Below are 14,484 nucleotides of genomic sequence, written 5' to 3' on the forward strand. Positions count from 1 at the left end.
AACCTTTCACAATATCAGTATTGCTTTAGGCCAGTAAACTGACCTTGAGATCGTGGACTTTAGTGGATGTTTTTTTGTTGACGTCCTCCAGTTCCAGGAAGATCTTTTGGAAAACCTCAAATGTGTATTTTAGTTTTTTTGGATAGCTTAGTTCCAAGGCATAAATAAGCCCCATAAGGTAGACGCACGCTTGTGATACACTTGGAATACCAAATAGGTCCTCTGCTCCCTCAATGACTATACCAGCTTTCTTCTCGAGACCTCCATCCTTGGCTTTGCTGACCACTAAGATGTTAAGAACAAATGAAGTGAGTTCCTCTTGGATGGCTGCAGCATCATCATCACAAACCTGTAAAATATGCCACAGAGAAGTAGATGAGGTAAAGCTTTATAAACAAAGTTTATGATGGCTTGAGTAAGCTTAGTGCAAAGGTTTAAAATAGTAATGTGTGACGCTAGGTAGGTAGACCAATAAACAGACACAGATAAACACACAGACAGATAGACATAGTAGACAGACATTCACAAATGTATTGTTGATGCACGCACACATTGCTTGTCTTAAATCACAACACTGCTCAAAACTACCACAGCAACCATATAATCCCACTGTATATTCTATTCCTGTCTGTCTAATTGAGTGTGTCTCTGTGTCTGTGCATCTGTCTATGTGTCTGTCTGTCTATAGTGCACTGTTGTGATTTAAGACAGGAAATGTGTGCGTGCATAAAAAATACATTTGTGAACCTATGGATTTGCCTATATTTATATACAGTAACTTATGTGCATCAAAAAATATTTATGTGGAGCGAGTCATATGTACATATAAGAATCCATCAGTATGCATGTATAATAAGTGAGAGGGCAGAAATATATTTTCTTTACCTTGTAGTCCTTGATTAACTCCTCTGTCTTTTCACCAAGGTAGAGAATGAGGCCTCTGATCACAGTTTATCTTTGAGACTCAATGCAGTTTTCCTACAAAAATGTGAAATACGAGTTTACCACAGGTCTATCAGAATGCTACAACATTAAACTAACTGCTACAATTTTAAAAGTACACGCCTTATGTATGATGTCAAGGGCATCACTAAGTTTCCTCCCAACAGCTCCTCCCTTTCTCCTGTACAGACTCAACAATTTAGGTGTGTATTGTTCCAACTTCCCTAGGAATGTGGACTGTAGTGGCTTCAGTGTGATCCTATGAAACTTCAGTGTGATCCTATGAAACCTCAATCTGAGAAAGAAACAGAGAGAGATGGAGAATCATAATGAGATACAGAAAGAATTAGAGACCACCTAGAACCACCTTGATGGTGTCTTTGTCCTTTATTTCATCAGTTTCAAGGAGAGTAAAAACTGACAATTAAAATCTTGGTCCTGGAACTGCAAACTGAAATCCTGTTCAATTGCAAATGTTTCTTTTACAATATGCTTCAATTCCTCTACTGTCTGAGGTATTCCTGAGGGCAAGGAAAGCTTGCATATTTCCTCTTGCAATATGACTTGGAGTCTGGCAGTCATGATGATTCTGTAGTAAGAAACAAAAATAAATTAGTAAAGTTAATTGTAGGCATGCTGTCACGTTCGCGCTTTCACGGGACGAAGCACTCGAGACGTAAATGAACTTAAATGGATTTAATCCCAAAACAGCAAAATAAAGATACAAAAGGCAGACAGGCAGACAGGCAGGCAGGCAGGACAAAAACCACGTAGGGACATTGACGATCGGACAAACGGAACTGAAAACACAGGACTTAAATACACAGGGTAAATGACTAAATTGACGAGACACGGCTGCAGACAATAATACAATTAACATGGAGGAAAGGCAGGGCACAGGGAACACATGGCATGAGACGAAAACAATAACAAAAGTCCGGAGATGTGACATTACCCCCTCCCGGAAGGTGCGTCCTCACACCTAAAGAGTAACATCAAAAAAAACAAAATGACTAGGAACTGGGGATACAGTATCTTGGGAGGAGGTTCCAGTGGAGGACGGCTCCTAGGAGGGGGCAGACAGACAGTCCAGGGAGGAACCGACGGAGGGAGGAGCCAGGGAGGAGACAGGAGGAGTCCGGAGCAGGAGGAGATCCAGAGCCCAGCCATGGTGGTCCACAGTGGAGCCGACGGAGGGAGGAGCCATGGAGGAGGAGTGGCCATCGACTCCATGGGTCCGACCGACGGCGGCGGAGCAGGTGGTGGAGGAGACTGCGGCGGAGACGGAGAGCCAAAGAGCCAAGGTGACGTCGAGGCGCTGGAGGTCCCAGGCAACGCCGCAGGCTTTGGCGACTGACACGGAGACGGGGGACGGGAAGGACGCGGCGGAGCCAGAGCGACTGAGGACTGAGGTGAAGCCGGAGGGAAGGAGGAGCCTGACAGAGCCGGTGGGATGGAGGGACGAGGTGAAGCCGGAAGAGAGGAATCCCGAGGCGACGGATGGTCGACGACAGACCAAGGCGGAGCCGGAGGGACGATGGAGCCTGGTGTAGCTGGTGGACTGACGGACCACGGTGGAGAGGAGGGAGCTAGGAGCCCAGGGGGAGCTGACGGGACTATGAGCCGAGGAGGAGTCCGGGACTCGGAGGCGGGACGGTGAGGCGAGGGATCCTCCACCCTCGACGGCGATGGAGACCGGCAGACCCATGGCGAGCTGCAGATAGTGAGCTGAGGATGAGCGCAGGGGCTGCTGGGACCCATCGATGTTGTGTGGCAAGGGTGGGAGGGTGGGAAAACTTGAGGTGGCACTGGAGGGAGTGCACAAGGTGCGGGCACTGGAGGGAGCGCACGGGGCGCGGGCACTGGAGGGAGCGCACGGGGCACGGGCACTGGAGGGAGCGCAGGGGGCGCGAGCACTGGAGGGAGCGCACGGGGCGCGGGCACAGGAACGGGATGGCTGGGCAGAACCAGCGGGCTAACGGGACGGCTGGGCGGAACCAGCGGGCTAACGGGACGGCTGGGCGGAACCAGCGGGCTAAAGGGATGGCTGGGCGGAACCAGCGGGCTAACGGGACGGCTGAACGGGAACAGGAACTCAGGATACAGGGGAGGTGCCCAGTCTAAGTCCAAGTCCACAGTCCAGCAGCCCCAGGTGGATGATCAGCTCATCCTCAGCCGATGTGCAGTGGGCGGAGCTCCACTCCGCGCTCTCCTTGCAGTCGGCTGTCTTCCACGCGGCGAGCTCTGTTGCTCGACTCCGCCCCCGTGTCAGCGGTGGGCTCAGGCTGGGGCTCGACCATGCGGTGAAGGGATGAGCTGGGCTCTGGATCCTGAGTGGGGCTGGTGTCGTTGTCCTCCAGCGCAACAGTCATTGATGAATCGCAGGACACCAGCACCCACTCGATGTATGCGGCACTCGAGCACCCACTCGAGGCCCGTTCCCGGACAGCTGAGCTTGATTGGTGATGTGAAGACCGCGGAAGTAAATCTCGCACAAAAAGCTGTCCGGGTAACGGGAGTCGTTTGCAAGGAGGAAGAATGTCTCCGTATATTCCTCGAGAGAGCAATCCCCCTGCTCCAGCCGGAGGATGAGGACAGACGGGTCGATAAACGGGGTAAACATAGTGACAAAAAAAAAAAATAAAGCAAAAAGGGGAAAACACGCCGCTAACTTTTATGGTCCGATCGTACTGTCACGTTCGCGCTTTCGCGGGACGAAGCACTCGAGACGTAAATGAACTTAAATGGATTTAATCCCAAAACGGCAAAATAAAGATACAAAAGACAGACAGGCAGACAGGCAGACAGGCAAGCAGGCAGACAGGCAAGCAGGCAGACAGGCAAGCAGGCAGACAGGCAGGCAGGCAGACAGGCAGACAGGCAGGCAGGCAGACAGGCAGACAGGCAGGCAGGCAGGCAGGCAGGCAGGACAAAAACCACGTAGGGACATTGACGATCGGACAAACGGAACTGAAAACGCAGGACTTAAATACACAGGGTAAATGACTAAATTGACGAGACACGGCTGCAGACAATAATACAATTAATATGGAGGAAAGGCAGGGCACAGGGAACACATGGCACGAGACGAAAACAATAACAAAAGTCCGGAGATGTGACACATGCAAGGAGTCAAAAACTTTAAAAATTGAATTTAAAGATGGGTCACATATAAAAGACACCTCTGGGTGACACCATCCACTGTTTTGTATGTTTTGTAGTTTTAAAGTGAAGGGAAGGGAAAATAAGGCATTTTAGTTGCTAATAAACTTTTCATTGCCATTAAAGTGAAATTACTTCACCTAAATGAGCCTGATAAAACATACTAATTTACAAGAAAACATGTCAGACGGCACTTAGAGAGTTTTGCATCTTAACTCTTTATATACAGTATATGCATACCTAATCTTGTATGGGTATGTGACGCTTTAGGGTAACAAAGCGCTTTCCCTCAACAGTGTATGCTGCAAGAGGATAGGAGTCTGTCAATTCAAGTTGATCAAGGACTGTCACTTGTCTTGTGTATTCCAATTCAAAAGCCCTAAGGTGCTCACTGTACCATGATTGTAGATACTTGACCGCAAAAACAGGTTGGCCATGCACAAAAAGTACAAGATTTAGTTCAACAAAATCTGGAAGCCCTCCAGTGGATCCGTAAGGCAAAATCATTCCCACTGAGTAAGTGGTGCCATGGCAGGTTACTGTATTGGCAACCTGAAAGCATGTTTCATCAGGAAACTTTTTTTTCACTGCTTCCTGTATGTTTTCCTTGAGGACATCCACAGGCACTGTGGACATGTTTGAGATACTGTGGGCTGCGGATTCAACAACAATATCAGGAAACTCACATACAGCATAGCCACACAGGTACACTCATGTGGTTTTGAACACGAGCCATCCACAAACAGTGATCGAGCGCCCGACATTGGACTGCTCTTCATGTCAGACCTGATGGAGCAATCAGAGATAACAGTAGTTACACAACCATGATCATCAGGTATACAGTCATCTTGGGCATGCAGCAGATGCTGTAAAGCATGAGCAATGGTATCATGTGAGGATGATGGTTTCACTGTCAGCTTTTCAGTAGCCAACAGTACCTGTTCATAACCACAGCGACGTCGTACAGACAAATGCTGTGTTGACAAATGTTTCAACATGTACTGGACCTGGTGAGAGCAATGCAAGGTCAACGGGTTACCCCTCACCATTTTTTCTGCATCGGTAACCATGCATGCAGCAGCGGCTATTGCTTTCAGGCATGTTGGTAGACCTTTGGCTATGGTTTCAAGTGACTTAGATAAATATGCACATGGTCTGAAACCTCCCCCGTGCTCCTGAGCCAAAACAGCCGAAGCAGTGTCACCATGGTGTGACACATACAAGTGGAATGGTACATCATAGTTGGGGAGGCCCAGAGCCGGTGCTGAACACAGGGCAGCCTTCAGGGCGCGATACGCCTTCTCCATGTCATCTGTCCACACCAGGCGGTGCGACATAGGGTCACTGTGTGAGAAAGCAGAGTGCAAAATTTTATCATAGTGGGAACAATCTGGAACCTGATTGCTGATCTCTGCCCTCGTTATATCACGGGTGGGTACACACACAGCTTGTGCGTTGCGTGCCTGGGAGCGGAGCACACGGCGTCAGCCCTCGAGGGGACTGATTGCCCGCATTGTTTGCAGCTACCGCTGCGAACACTCCGCTCCCGGAGGGCTCTTTTCGAGGAGGGAGCCTTCACCGGCGTTCCCAGGGGTGCGGGACCCGCTGCCGCCGAAGTGGAGCGGCGAACGCACGGCTGGGGATCGCAACTCGATCTGGCGGAGGAGATGGAGACGGGCTCGCCCTTTTCTCGGTCGGAATCTGCCAGATCGGGCACTCAATCCCGTGTGTCCGAAGCCCGAACTTCGGCTTCTTCGGCCACGGGGGAGACACGCCACTGCACACGCCCCAGTATGAGGAGCTCTTAGAGGTGGTAACTCGTGCGGTTGCCAAGCTTATCTTCGATTGGCCCGCCGAGCAATATGCTGAGCCTCAGAGATCTAAATTAGATGAGAGATTTCTGAGAGCAAAGCAGCCACCTCTAAGACGGAGCCTTCCTTTCTTCCCAGACCTCCACAGTGAGCTGTCGAGGTCCTGGGGAAGGCCGTACTCTGCTTGTGTTTTCTCCCCCACCGCTGTTTGTTATTATGAGAATGTGGCGGGAGTCGCGGAGTACGGCTATAAGGCGATGCCCCGGGTAGAACAGTCTCTTGCCACCTATCTGTCCCCCGGTGTGGCATTGTCTTTGAAGGCTCCGACCTTACCATCGAAGCCGCTGAGAACAACGTCGGCTTTGGTGGCTAAGGGGTACGCGGCAGCATGTCTGGCTGGATCTTGCATGCACACTATGGCGGTGTTGCAGGCATATCAAGCCGACCTGCTGAAAGAGGTCGACGAGGGAGAACCGATGACGTCACAGAACTGCGTCGGACTACTGATCTCTGCCTCCGCGTCACAAAGGAGACCGCCCGTGCTTTGGGGCGGTCTATGTCATCCCTTGTGGCCGCGGAGAGGCATCTTTGGCTGACCTTGTCCGATATGAAAGAGCGGGACAGGGTCTGCCTATTGGACGCCCCCCTGCAGCCTTCTGGCCTATTCGGCGACTCTGTCAATGAGGTCGTCGATAGGTACCAGGAGGCCCGTAAACAGGCGGCAGCGTTCAAAAACTTCCTCCCGCGTCGATCTCAGGGGGCATCGGGACGAGAGATGCCCCCACCGCGTGCCAGCTCCTCATACAGGCGAATGCAGAAACAGAGCGTCGCCTCTCGCCCCCCCTTAAAAAACAGCAGGGGGCGAAGCGGCGCTCTGGGCCGGGGACTTCCGGGTCCAAAGACCTGAGGGTCTTTCTGGACAGGAAGTCCTCGGCCAAGAAGCCCTGATATGAGTGGTTCAGGGCTTCTGAGGGTTGCCCCTCCTGGGGAGGATCAGGTTATGCCTTGTCAGTCGGCACCCATTCCTCCTCAGGGCCCTCAGAGAGTAACTCCGCTGTCTCTGCCCTCGTACCAGAGCGCGGAGCCTTCCAGCACGTCTCCCCAGCCGAAGTCACCTGAGGGTGCGTCACGGCCGGGGAACGCGCCACCCCTGCGGGGGTCCCGTTTACAGCTAGCCCGGCGTCTGCCTGCTGGTCAGCTGTTTCAGGCCACCGAGTTACCTGTATCTCGCACACCAGAGGTCAGCCTCGAGAGGCTGATTTCCTTAGTAGATTATTTACCAGCGTGGAAACTTCTGCCAAATGTATCTCAATGGGTCATACAAACGATAGAGAAAGGCTATCGAATTCAGTTCGGTTTTCCACCACCAACATTCAGGGGAGTCACACCGACAGTAGTCGGCCCCCAGCAAGCTCTGGTGATGGAACAGGAAGTAGAATCCCTGCTCAGGAAGGAGGCCATCGAGGTGGTCCCTCCTCATGCTGCGGAATCTGGGTTTTACAGCCGCTATTTCATTGTTCCGAAGAAGGACGGGGGGTTGCGTCCCATCTTAGATCTGAGGGTCTTGAACCGCTCAGTCAACAGACTGAAGTTCAAAATGCTTACCATCAACATGTGGTGACTCAAATCAGATCCGAGGACTGGTTTGTCAACATAGATCTGAAAGAGGCATACTTCCATATATCCATCCTTCCTCAACATAGGAAGTTTCTGAGGTTCGCTTTCGGGGGCGTAGCATACCAATATCGAGTACTTCCGTTCGCCTAGCACTCTCACCCCGCACATTTACGAAGTGTATGGATGCAGCTCTGGCTCCACTGAGACTCCAGGGCATCCGCATACTCAATTATATCAACGATTGGTTGATATTAGCTCAATCAGAGCAGACAGCAGTTCAACATCGAGATGTTGTTCTGTCTCACATGGGGGAGTTGGGTTTGAGACTGAACGGCAAGAAGAGTGTATTGCGTCCCACTCAGAGGACCACATACCTAGGCGTGGTGTGGGATTTGACCACGATGTGGGCACGTTTGTCTCCTGCTTGTGTGCAGTCGATCCTCATGTCAGTCGAGAGAGTCAGGGAAGGCCAGTCATTCACTGTCAAGCAGTATCAGAGACTACTGGGCTTGATGGCAGCTGCGTCCAACGTGATACCCTTTGGCCTGCTGTACATGAGACCCCTACAGTGGTGGCTCAGGACCAAGGGGTTCTCCCCAAGGGGAAACCCACTTCGCAAAATCAAAGTGTCACGCCGTGCAGTTCGGGCCTTAGACTTGTGGAGAAAGCCTTGGTTCTTGAATCAGGGCCCAAGGTTAGGAGCTCTATGTCGCCGTACCTCCCTTGCGACGGATGCATCCCTAACCGGTTGGGGCGCAGTGTTGAACGGGTGCCCGGCCCACGGTCTGTGGAGCGATCACCACCAGAGGTGGCATATCAATCTGCTAGAGATGTTAGCTTTATTTTGTGCTCTGAAGCACTTCCTCACCATGTGTTGGTGCACACCGACAACACAGTGGTGGTCTCTTACATCAACCACCAGGGAGGACTGCGTTCGCGCCCCTTGAACAAGCTGGCGCACCAGATCCTTGTGTGGTCCCAGGACAAAATCTGCTCGCTGAGAGCGACCTACATCCCTGGGCATCTCAATACGGGAGCCGACACCCTGTCGAGACAGGGGTTGAGGCCAGGGGAATGGATGCTTCACCCCGACGGGGTGAAGCAGATCTGGTTGAGATTTTACCAGGCAGAGGTGGACCTCTTTGCTTCTCGAGGGAATGCACAATGTCCCCTCTGGTTCTCTCTAGTTCATCCATCTCCCCTGGGACTGGATGCCATGTCACAGGCGTGTCCAAGGTGTCGCCTGTACGCATTTCCTCCGATTGCCCTGCTCCCAGGAGTTCTGGCGAGAGTGCGCCAGGACGGAATCAGACTACTGCTGGTAGCCCCGTTCTGGCCGGGCCGAGTATGGTTCGCGGACCTCATCGGCCTAGTAGACGGTCATCCGTGGGAGATCCCCCTGAGGCCGGATCTACTCTCTCAGGCGGAGGGAACAATAGTTCACCCTCGCCCGGAGTTATTGAAGCTGTGGGTGTGGCCCCTGAGGGGGCACAATTCATAGCCTCTGGTCTTTCAGCTGAGGTTGTCGAGACCATCCTCCAATCCAGAGCTCCCTCTACGAGTGTACGGTGTGGAGACCGCCATTTAAAGCCAGTTAACTGCCCAGTAGGTTCAGTGCTGGAGTTCCTTCAGGCGAGATTCTCCACCGGGTTATCCCACTCCACCCTAAAGGTGCTATATCTATAGGTGTCAGCTATATCTGCATATCATGACCCTATTGGTGGCCACTCAGTGGGCAGACACCCATTAGTTACACGATTCCTCCACGGTGTGCTGAGGCTGAGACCTCCAGTGCGGACCAGAGTTCCCCCCTGGGATTTGGTTGTGGTGTTAGAGGCTCTGTGTAAGGCACCCTTCGAGCCCCTTGAAGAGGTTCCCCTACCTGTCTTATCCTATAAGACAGCATTTCTCCTTGCCATCACCTCTCTTCGGAGGGTGGGAGATCTGCAGGCCCTCTCCGTGGCCCCTACTTACTTGGACTTTGCCCCAGGCATGTCAAAGGCTTTGTATACCCACGAGTGGGTTATACACCTAAAGTACCCTCTGTTACATCGCAGCCGATCGTACTGCAGGCCTTCTGTCCTCCCCCCTTCCAGGATCCAGACCAGCAGAAGTCCAACTGCATGTGCGCAGAACAGTTGTTTTGGTCCGACAAATAGGGGTGGCGCTGCTGCAACAACAACAAAACCCTGCACAACAACAAAAGATGCATTTTTCTTACTATCCACAAACATTCCATCGCCTTCCAACGTTCTCAGCTTAATACCTGCATCTTTAATCGCCAACTGATTACGATCACACAAGTGGTGCTTCAATACCTCTCTGCAGTTCAGCGTAAAGTTATTCATGAATGTTGCTAATAACATTGGGTTAGGCTCTGCCTCTTTCAGATCCAAACCTCCCACTGTTAGCCATTACCTCTAAAGCGCATGAAAAAGACTGACACAGACTCGCCTTTTTCCTGCTTACAGTTTGTAACTTGCGACAAATCACGGTTGGCTGATTTTATAGTCAACAAATATTTAGTTAGCTGAGCTCTCAATTTGTCCAACATCTCAGCTGAGTTATCTTTCCACTCAAACTTAACAAAAGTCCTTTTTTTGCGGATTTTTCCATCACCCTGATCTTCCACCACCTCAGTCTGTTCCATTACGTCTGATTTGGGATCTAACACCGGGCAAGCTGCGAGTAGACCCACCTCATCATATGCTTGGCCTAATTTGTGCTGTAATATAAATCGATAATCAGCACCCACCAATTGGCAATGTCGTGAACAACGAACAAGCATTTATACGAACACAACAGGATTCTCAAGTCCAGGAAGCATGGACATTAAATCTTTCAAAGCACTGGGGGAGGGTGGTTGCACCTCAATTCCCCTTGGCTTCGCAACCCAGACAGCAGCTACATTATCATTGTGCGGGTCAGCCTGCCTTTCTGGCTTGTCGTTCTCATACTGTTCTAGAGACGGATACAACTTCTCTGGCGGAGGCGGAGGAGGAACACAAGCAGGGGCTGAAGTTGAAGGGTTAAAATACGGCGGTGGGTGGCTCCCCTTCTCGGGTAAAGGAGCATAATGTTCCCTCAGTCAGTGGCAAAACAAAAAAGTTTTGTGAACGTAAATTCGCCTCTGTAGACTGCAGTAGTCTGTGTTAGTGACAATATCTGACCAATTTCAGAGACTATTGTCACTTAACGTTAGACACAAAACAATATGAAAAATATACGGTAAACATGCACATGCTAACATTAGCTTACACTAAATTTTATAGCTGCGTGCTAACTTTAGCTTACACTAAATGCCCTACTTTCTAACAGCATGCTAACGTTAGCTTCAAATTACATTAGAATCAACTATTTTATCGCCACTTGCAAAGTTTCAGTTACACGTAAAGCAAATATCCTCCTACCGGCGTGGCCACATGGTAGTAATTCCATTCCACGTGCAACAACATTATCTTCAAATGACAATGACAAACCCTAGTTCTTGCACAACAATTCTAAAACAGTAAAGACTGTGGTAACGTATAGCTAACTAAACAACTAATGTTACTTTTACTAACTTTATTCTTACCTTAAGCTCAGTCTGCGCGATGAAATGCGCGGGGTTTACAGACCAACAACACACGAAGGAGCAAATTATTTTGTACTGAGTAAATACAACCCCTGGCAAAAAGTATGGAATCACCAGTCTTGGATGAGCACTCATTCAGACATTTCATTCTGTAGAACAAACTCAGATCACAAACATGAAACAATCATGAAGTCGTTCCAAAGTGCAACTTCTTGGCATTCAGAAACACTAAAAGAAATGAAGAAAAAACATTGTGATAGTCAACAAATGCTACTTTTATAGAGCAAGCACAGGGAAAAAAAATATGGAATCATTCAATTCTGAGGAAAAAAATGTGGAATCATTCAATTCTGAGGAAAAAAATATGGAATCATGGAAAACAGACAAACAAAAAACAGTCAAATCATATCACTAGTATTTAGTTGCACCACCTCTGGCTTTTATAACAGCTTGCAGTCTCTGAGGCATGTATTCTTCATCAATCTGGTGCCAACTCTCTTTGATTGCAGCTGCCAGATCAGCTTTGCAGGTCGGAGCCTTGCTGTGGACCATTTTTTTCAATTACCACCACAGGTTTTCAATTGGGTTGAGATCTGGACTATTTGCAGGCCATGACATTGACTGGATGCGTCTTTCTCCAAGGAATGCTTTCACAGTTTTTGCTCTATGGCACGATGCATTGTCATGTTGGAAAATAATTTCATCATCCCCAAACATCTTTTCTATAGAAGGGATAATAAAACTGTCCAAAATGTCAATGTAAACTTGTGCATTTATTGAAGAGGTAACCACAGCCATCTCCCCAGTGCCTTTGCCTGACATGCAGCCCCATATCATCAAGGACTGTGGAAATTGGGATGTTTTCTTTAGGCAGTCTTCCTTGTAAATCTCACTGGAACGGCACCAAACAAAAGTTCCAGCATCATCACCTTGTCCAATGCAGATTTGTGACTCATCACTGAAGATAACCTTTATCCAGTCATCCACAGCCCATGATTGCTTCTCCTTAGCCCATTGCATTCTTTTTCTTTTCTGTTTAGGTGTCAATGATGTCACATACATTGACTCCAGCTTCCTCCAATTTATTCTTCATTTGTTTTGTTGTGCATTTTTGGTTTTCAAGACATATGGCCTTCAGTTTTCTGTCTTGACGCTTGGATGTCTTCCTTGGTCTACCAATACGCTTGGCTTTAAGAACCTTCCCATGCTGTTTGTACTTGGTCCATATCTTAGATACAGCTGACTGTGAAGAGCCCACATCTTTGGCAACCATGCGTGAAGAGTTACCTTCTTCAAGAAGTTTGACAATCCTCTCTTTGGTTTCAAGAGACATCTCAATTGTTGGAGCCATGACTCTTGCCAATCCACTTGGTCTAGCAGCCCTCCAAGGTGTGATAACTGCAATGCTTTTAACTGCAGACTAACGAGCGGATCTAATCTGAGACAGGTGCACAATTAAGGAAAGGAAATTGACTGAATGAATCCTTATTTTCTCCTTAGAATTGAATGATTCCATATTTTTTTTCCCTGTGCTTGCTCTATAAAAGTAGCATTTGTTGACTATCACAATGTTTTTTCTTCATTTCTTTTAGTGTTTCTGAATGCCAAGAAGTTGCACTTTGGAATGACTTCGGGATTGTTTCATGTTTGTGATCTGAGTTTGTTCTACAGAATGAAATGTCTGAATGAGTGCTCATCCAAAACTGGTGATTCCATACTTTTTGCCAGGGGTTGTAAAACAAGGTTATTGTTTGTTGTGTGTGTGCCCAAAAAGATTGGCTGGAATTACTTATAGAAATTTTGTAAAGAAAAAAATGCAAATGTAGATTAATTAAAAACTAGGCATTTTCACGTAAAGCTATAAACATAACATGTATTGTTAATATTACACTTTTTAATTACATAACATTTACTTACACTCAGAATGATTTTTTTCAGTGTAGTTAATGCATTAGCTATGGTTAACTCTGAAGGGCTATTAAACGTGTTTGAACGTATTATTGGGTTATTAAACGTTACTGACAAAGTTGATACTTAATGAAAATGTCTTCTGAATTGTAAAAGAGCAATTTTTCTGCAGGGAAAATATTAGAAGAGAAAAATCTTTAATTATGTCTTTTTAACATATCTCAGTCATTTATAACAAAAGGAATAAATAGCAAATGCAAATATTTAATTTGTGATTTCACATGTTTTTCAGAAGAGATCTCAGTAAGTTTTAAACTGTAATTTTTACTAAAATTTAAAAACATTTTATGCTTACTGTAAATGTCTACCGAGCAATAAAAGAACATGTAATGGCTCTCTGGGACAAAAAGAAGCAAAGAAAATGAATTCTCTTTATTATCTCAGCAATATGAATGGAGAGCAATTGGTGACTTTTGCTAAAGCCTCCTGCTTCTCAGATTTATTCTCCTGAGAAAAAGAGCCTTGCATGTCATCTAGAGTTTCAGAAGACATCTCAAAATGTCTCAAATTGTGCTCAGATTTCCTAGGATCCAAAAGTCTGCAATCAAAAGTCAGATATCACAAAAAGAAATTGAACATTTTCATCACATTTTAGAGTTAAAGTCTATTCACCTGCTCACTGAGTGAATGAGCAATGAGCATAAATACAGTTAAAGTAAAGACTTTTGCATGTCTTCTCAGATTTACTCTTCTAAGAAAAACACCCCAGTAATACACTTTTCTCCTCACAGATGATACTGAACATAAAATATCACACAAAGTGCATATGATTTGGGGGTTTAATGTATTTATTAAAACATTTATATTAATGTAACTTCACTTTCCTTGTAAAGCTTTGATAACTATTGTTTTCCTCATGAACACAAAAATCTGTATGATTTTATTAAATTTGTATTTGGAGTAGTTAATAAATGTCTCAGTTAAGTCAGGCAACCCAAATAACATGCATTAGAAATCTGGAAGAGCCATTACAATAAAGAAGACCTTTTTAGATGACATGTTCTCTGATTTTTGTCACTAATTCAATACTTTAACAATTCAAGCTTTAGTTTTTATATTTCCAACCATTTATCCAATTTATTCCAATGTGTTCTTTTGCTAGACTATAATTGTATTTTGATGTATTGATAAAATATTGTTAATATGCTGGTAATTCTGTGTATTTTATTGAAGTTCAGCTATGAAATGCAAAAGATGAAGCTTGAATAAAGCAGTTGGTTTGAACCACTAACTGGTGTTATTGAATATTTAACAAAATGTAACAATGGTAACAATAATAAAATAACAATATAATGCTGTACGTGTTTTTATAGCACTCTTAAAACTACTGTACCTGGTTTTACAGTAATTTTATTATGGTACACAATACAAAAAGGACTGGATAATAGTTGCCAGTAAGCAGAGATGGAC

This window comes from Puntigrus tetrazona, chromosome 16, assembly GCF_018831695.1.
Source record: "Puntigrus tetrazona isolate hp1 chromosome 16, ASM1883169v1, whole genome shotgun sequence".
NCBI lineage: Eukaryota > Metazoa > Chordata > Actinopteri > Cypriniformes > Cyprinidae > Puntigrus > Puntigrus tetrazona.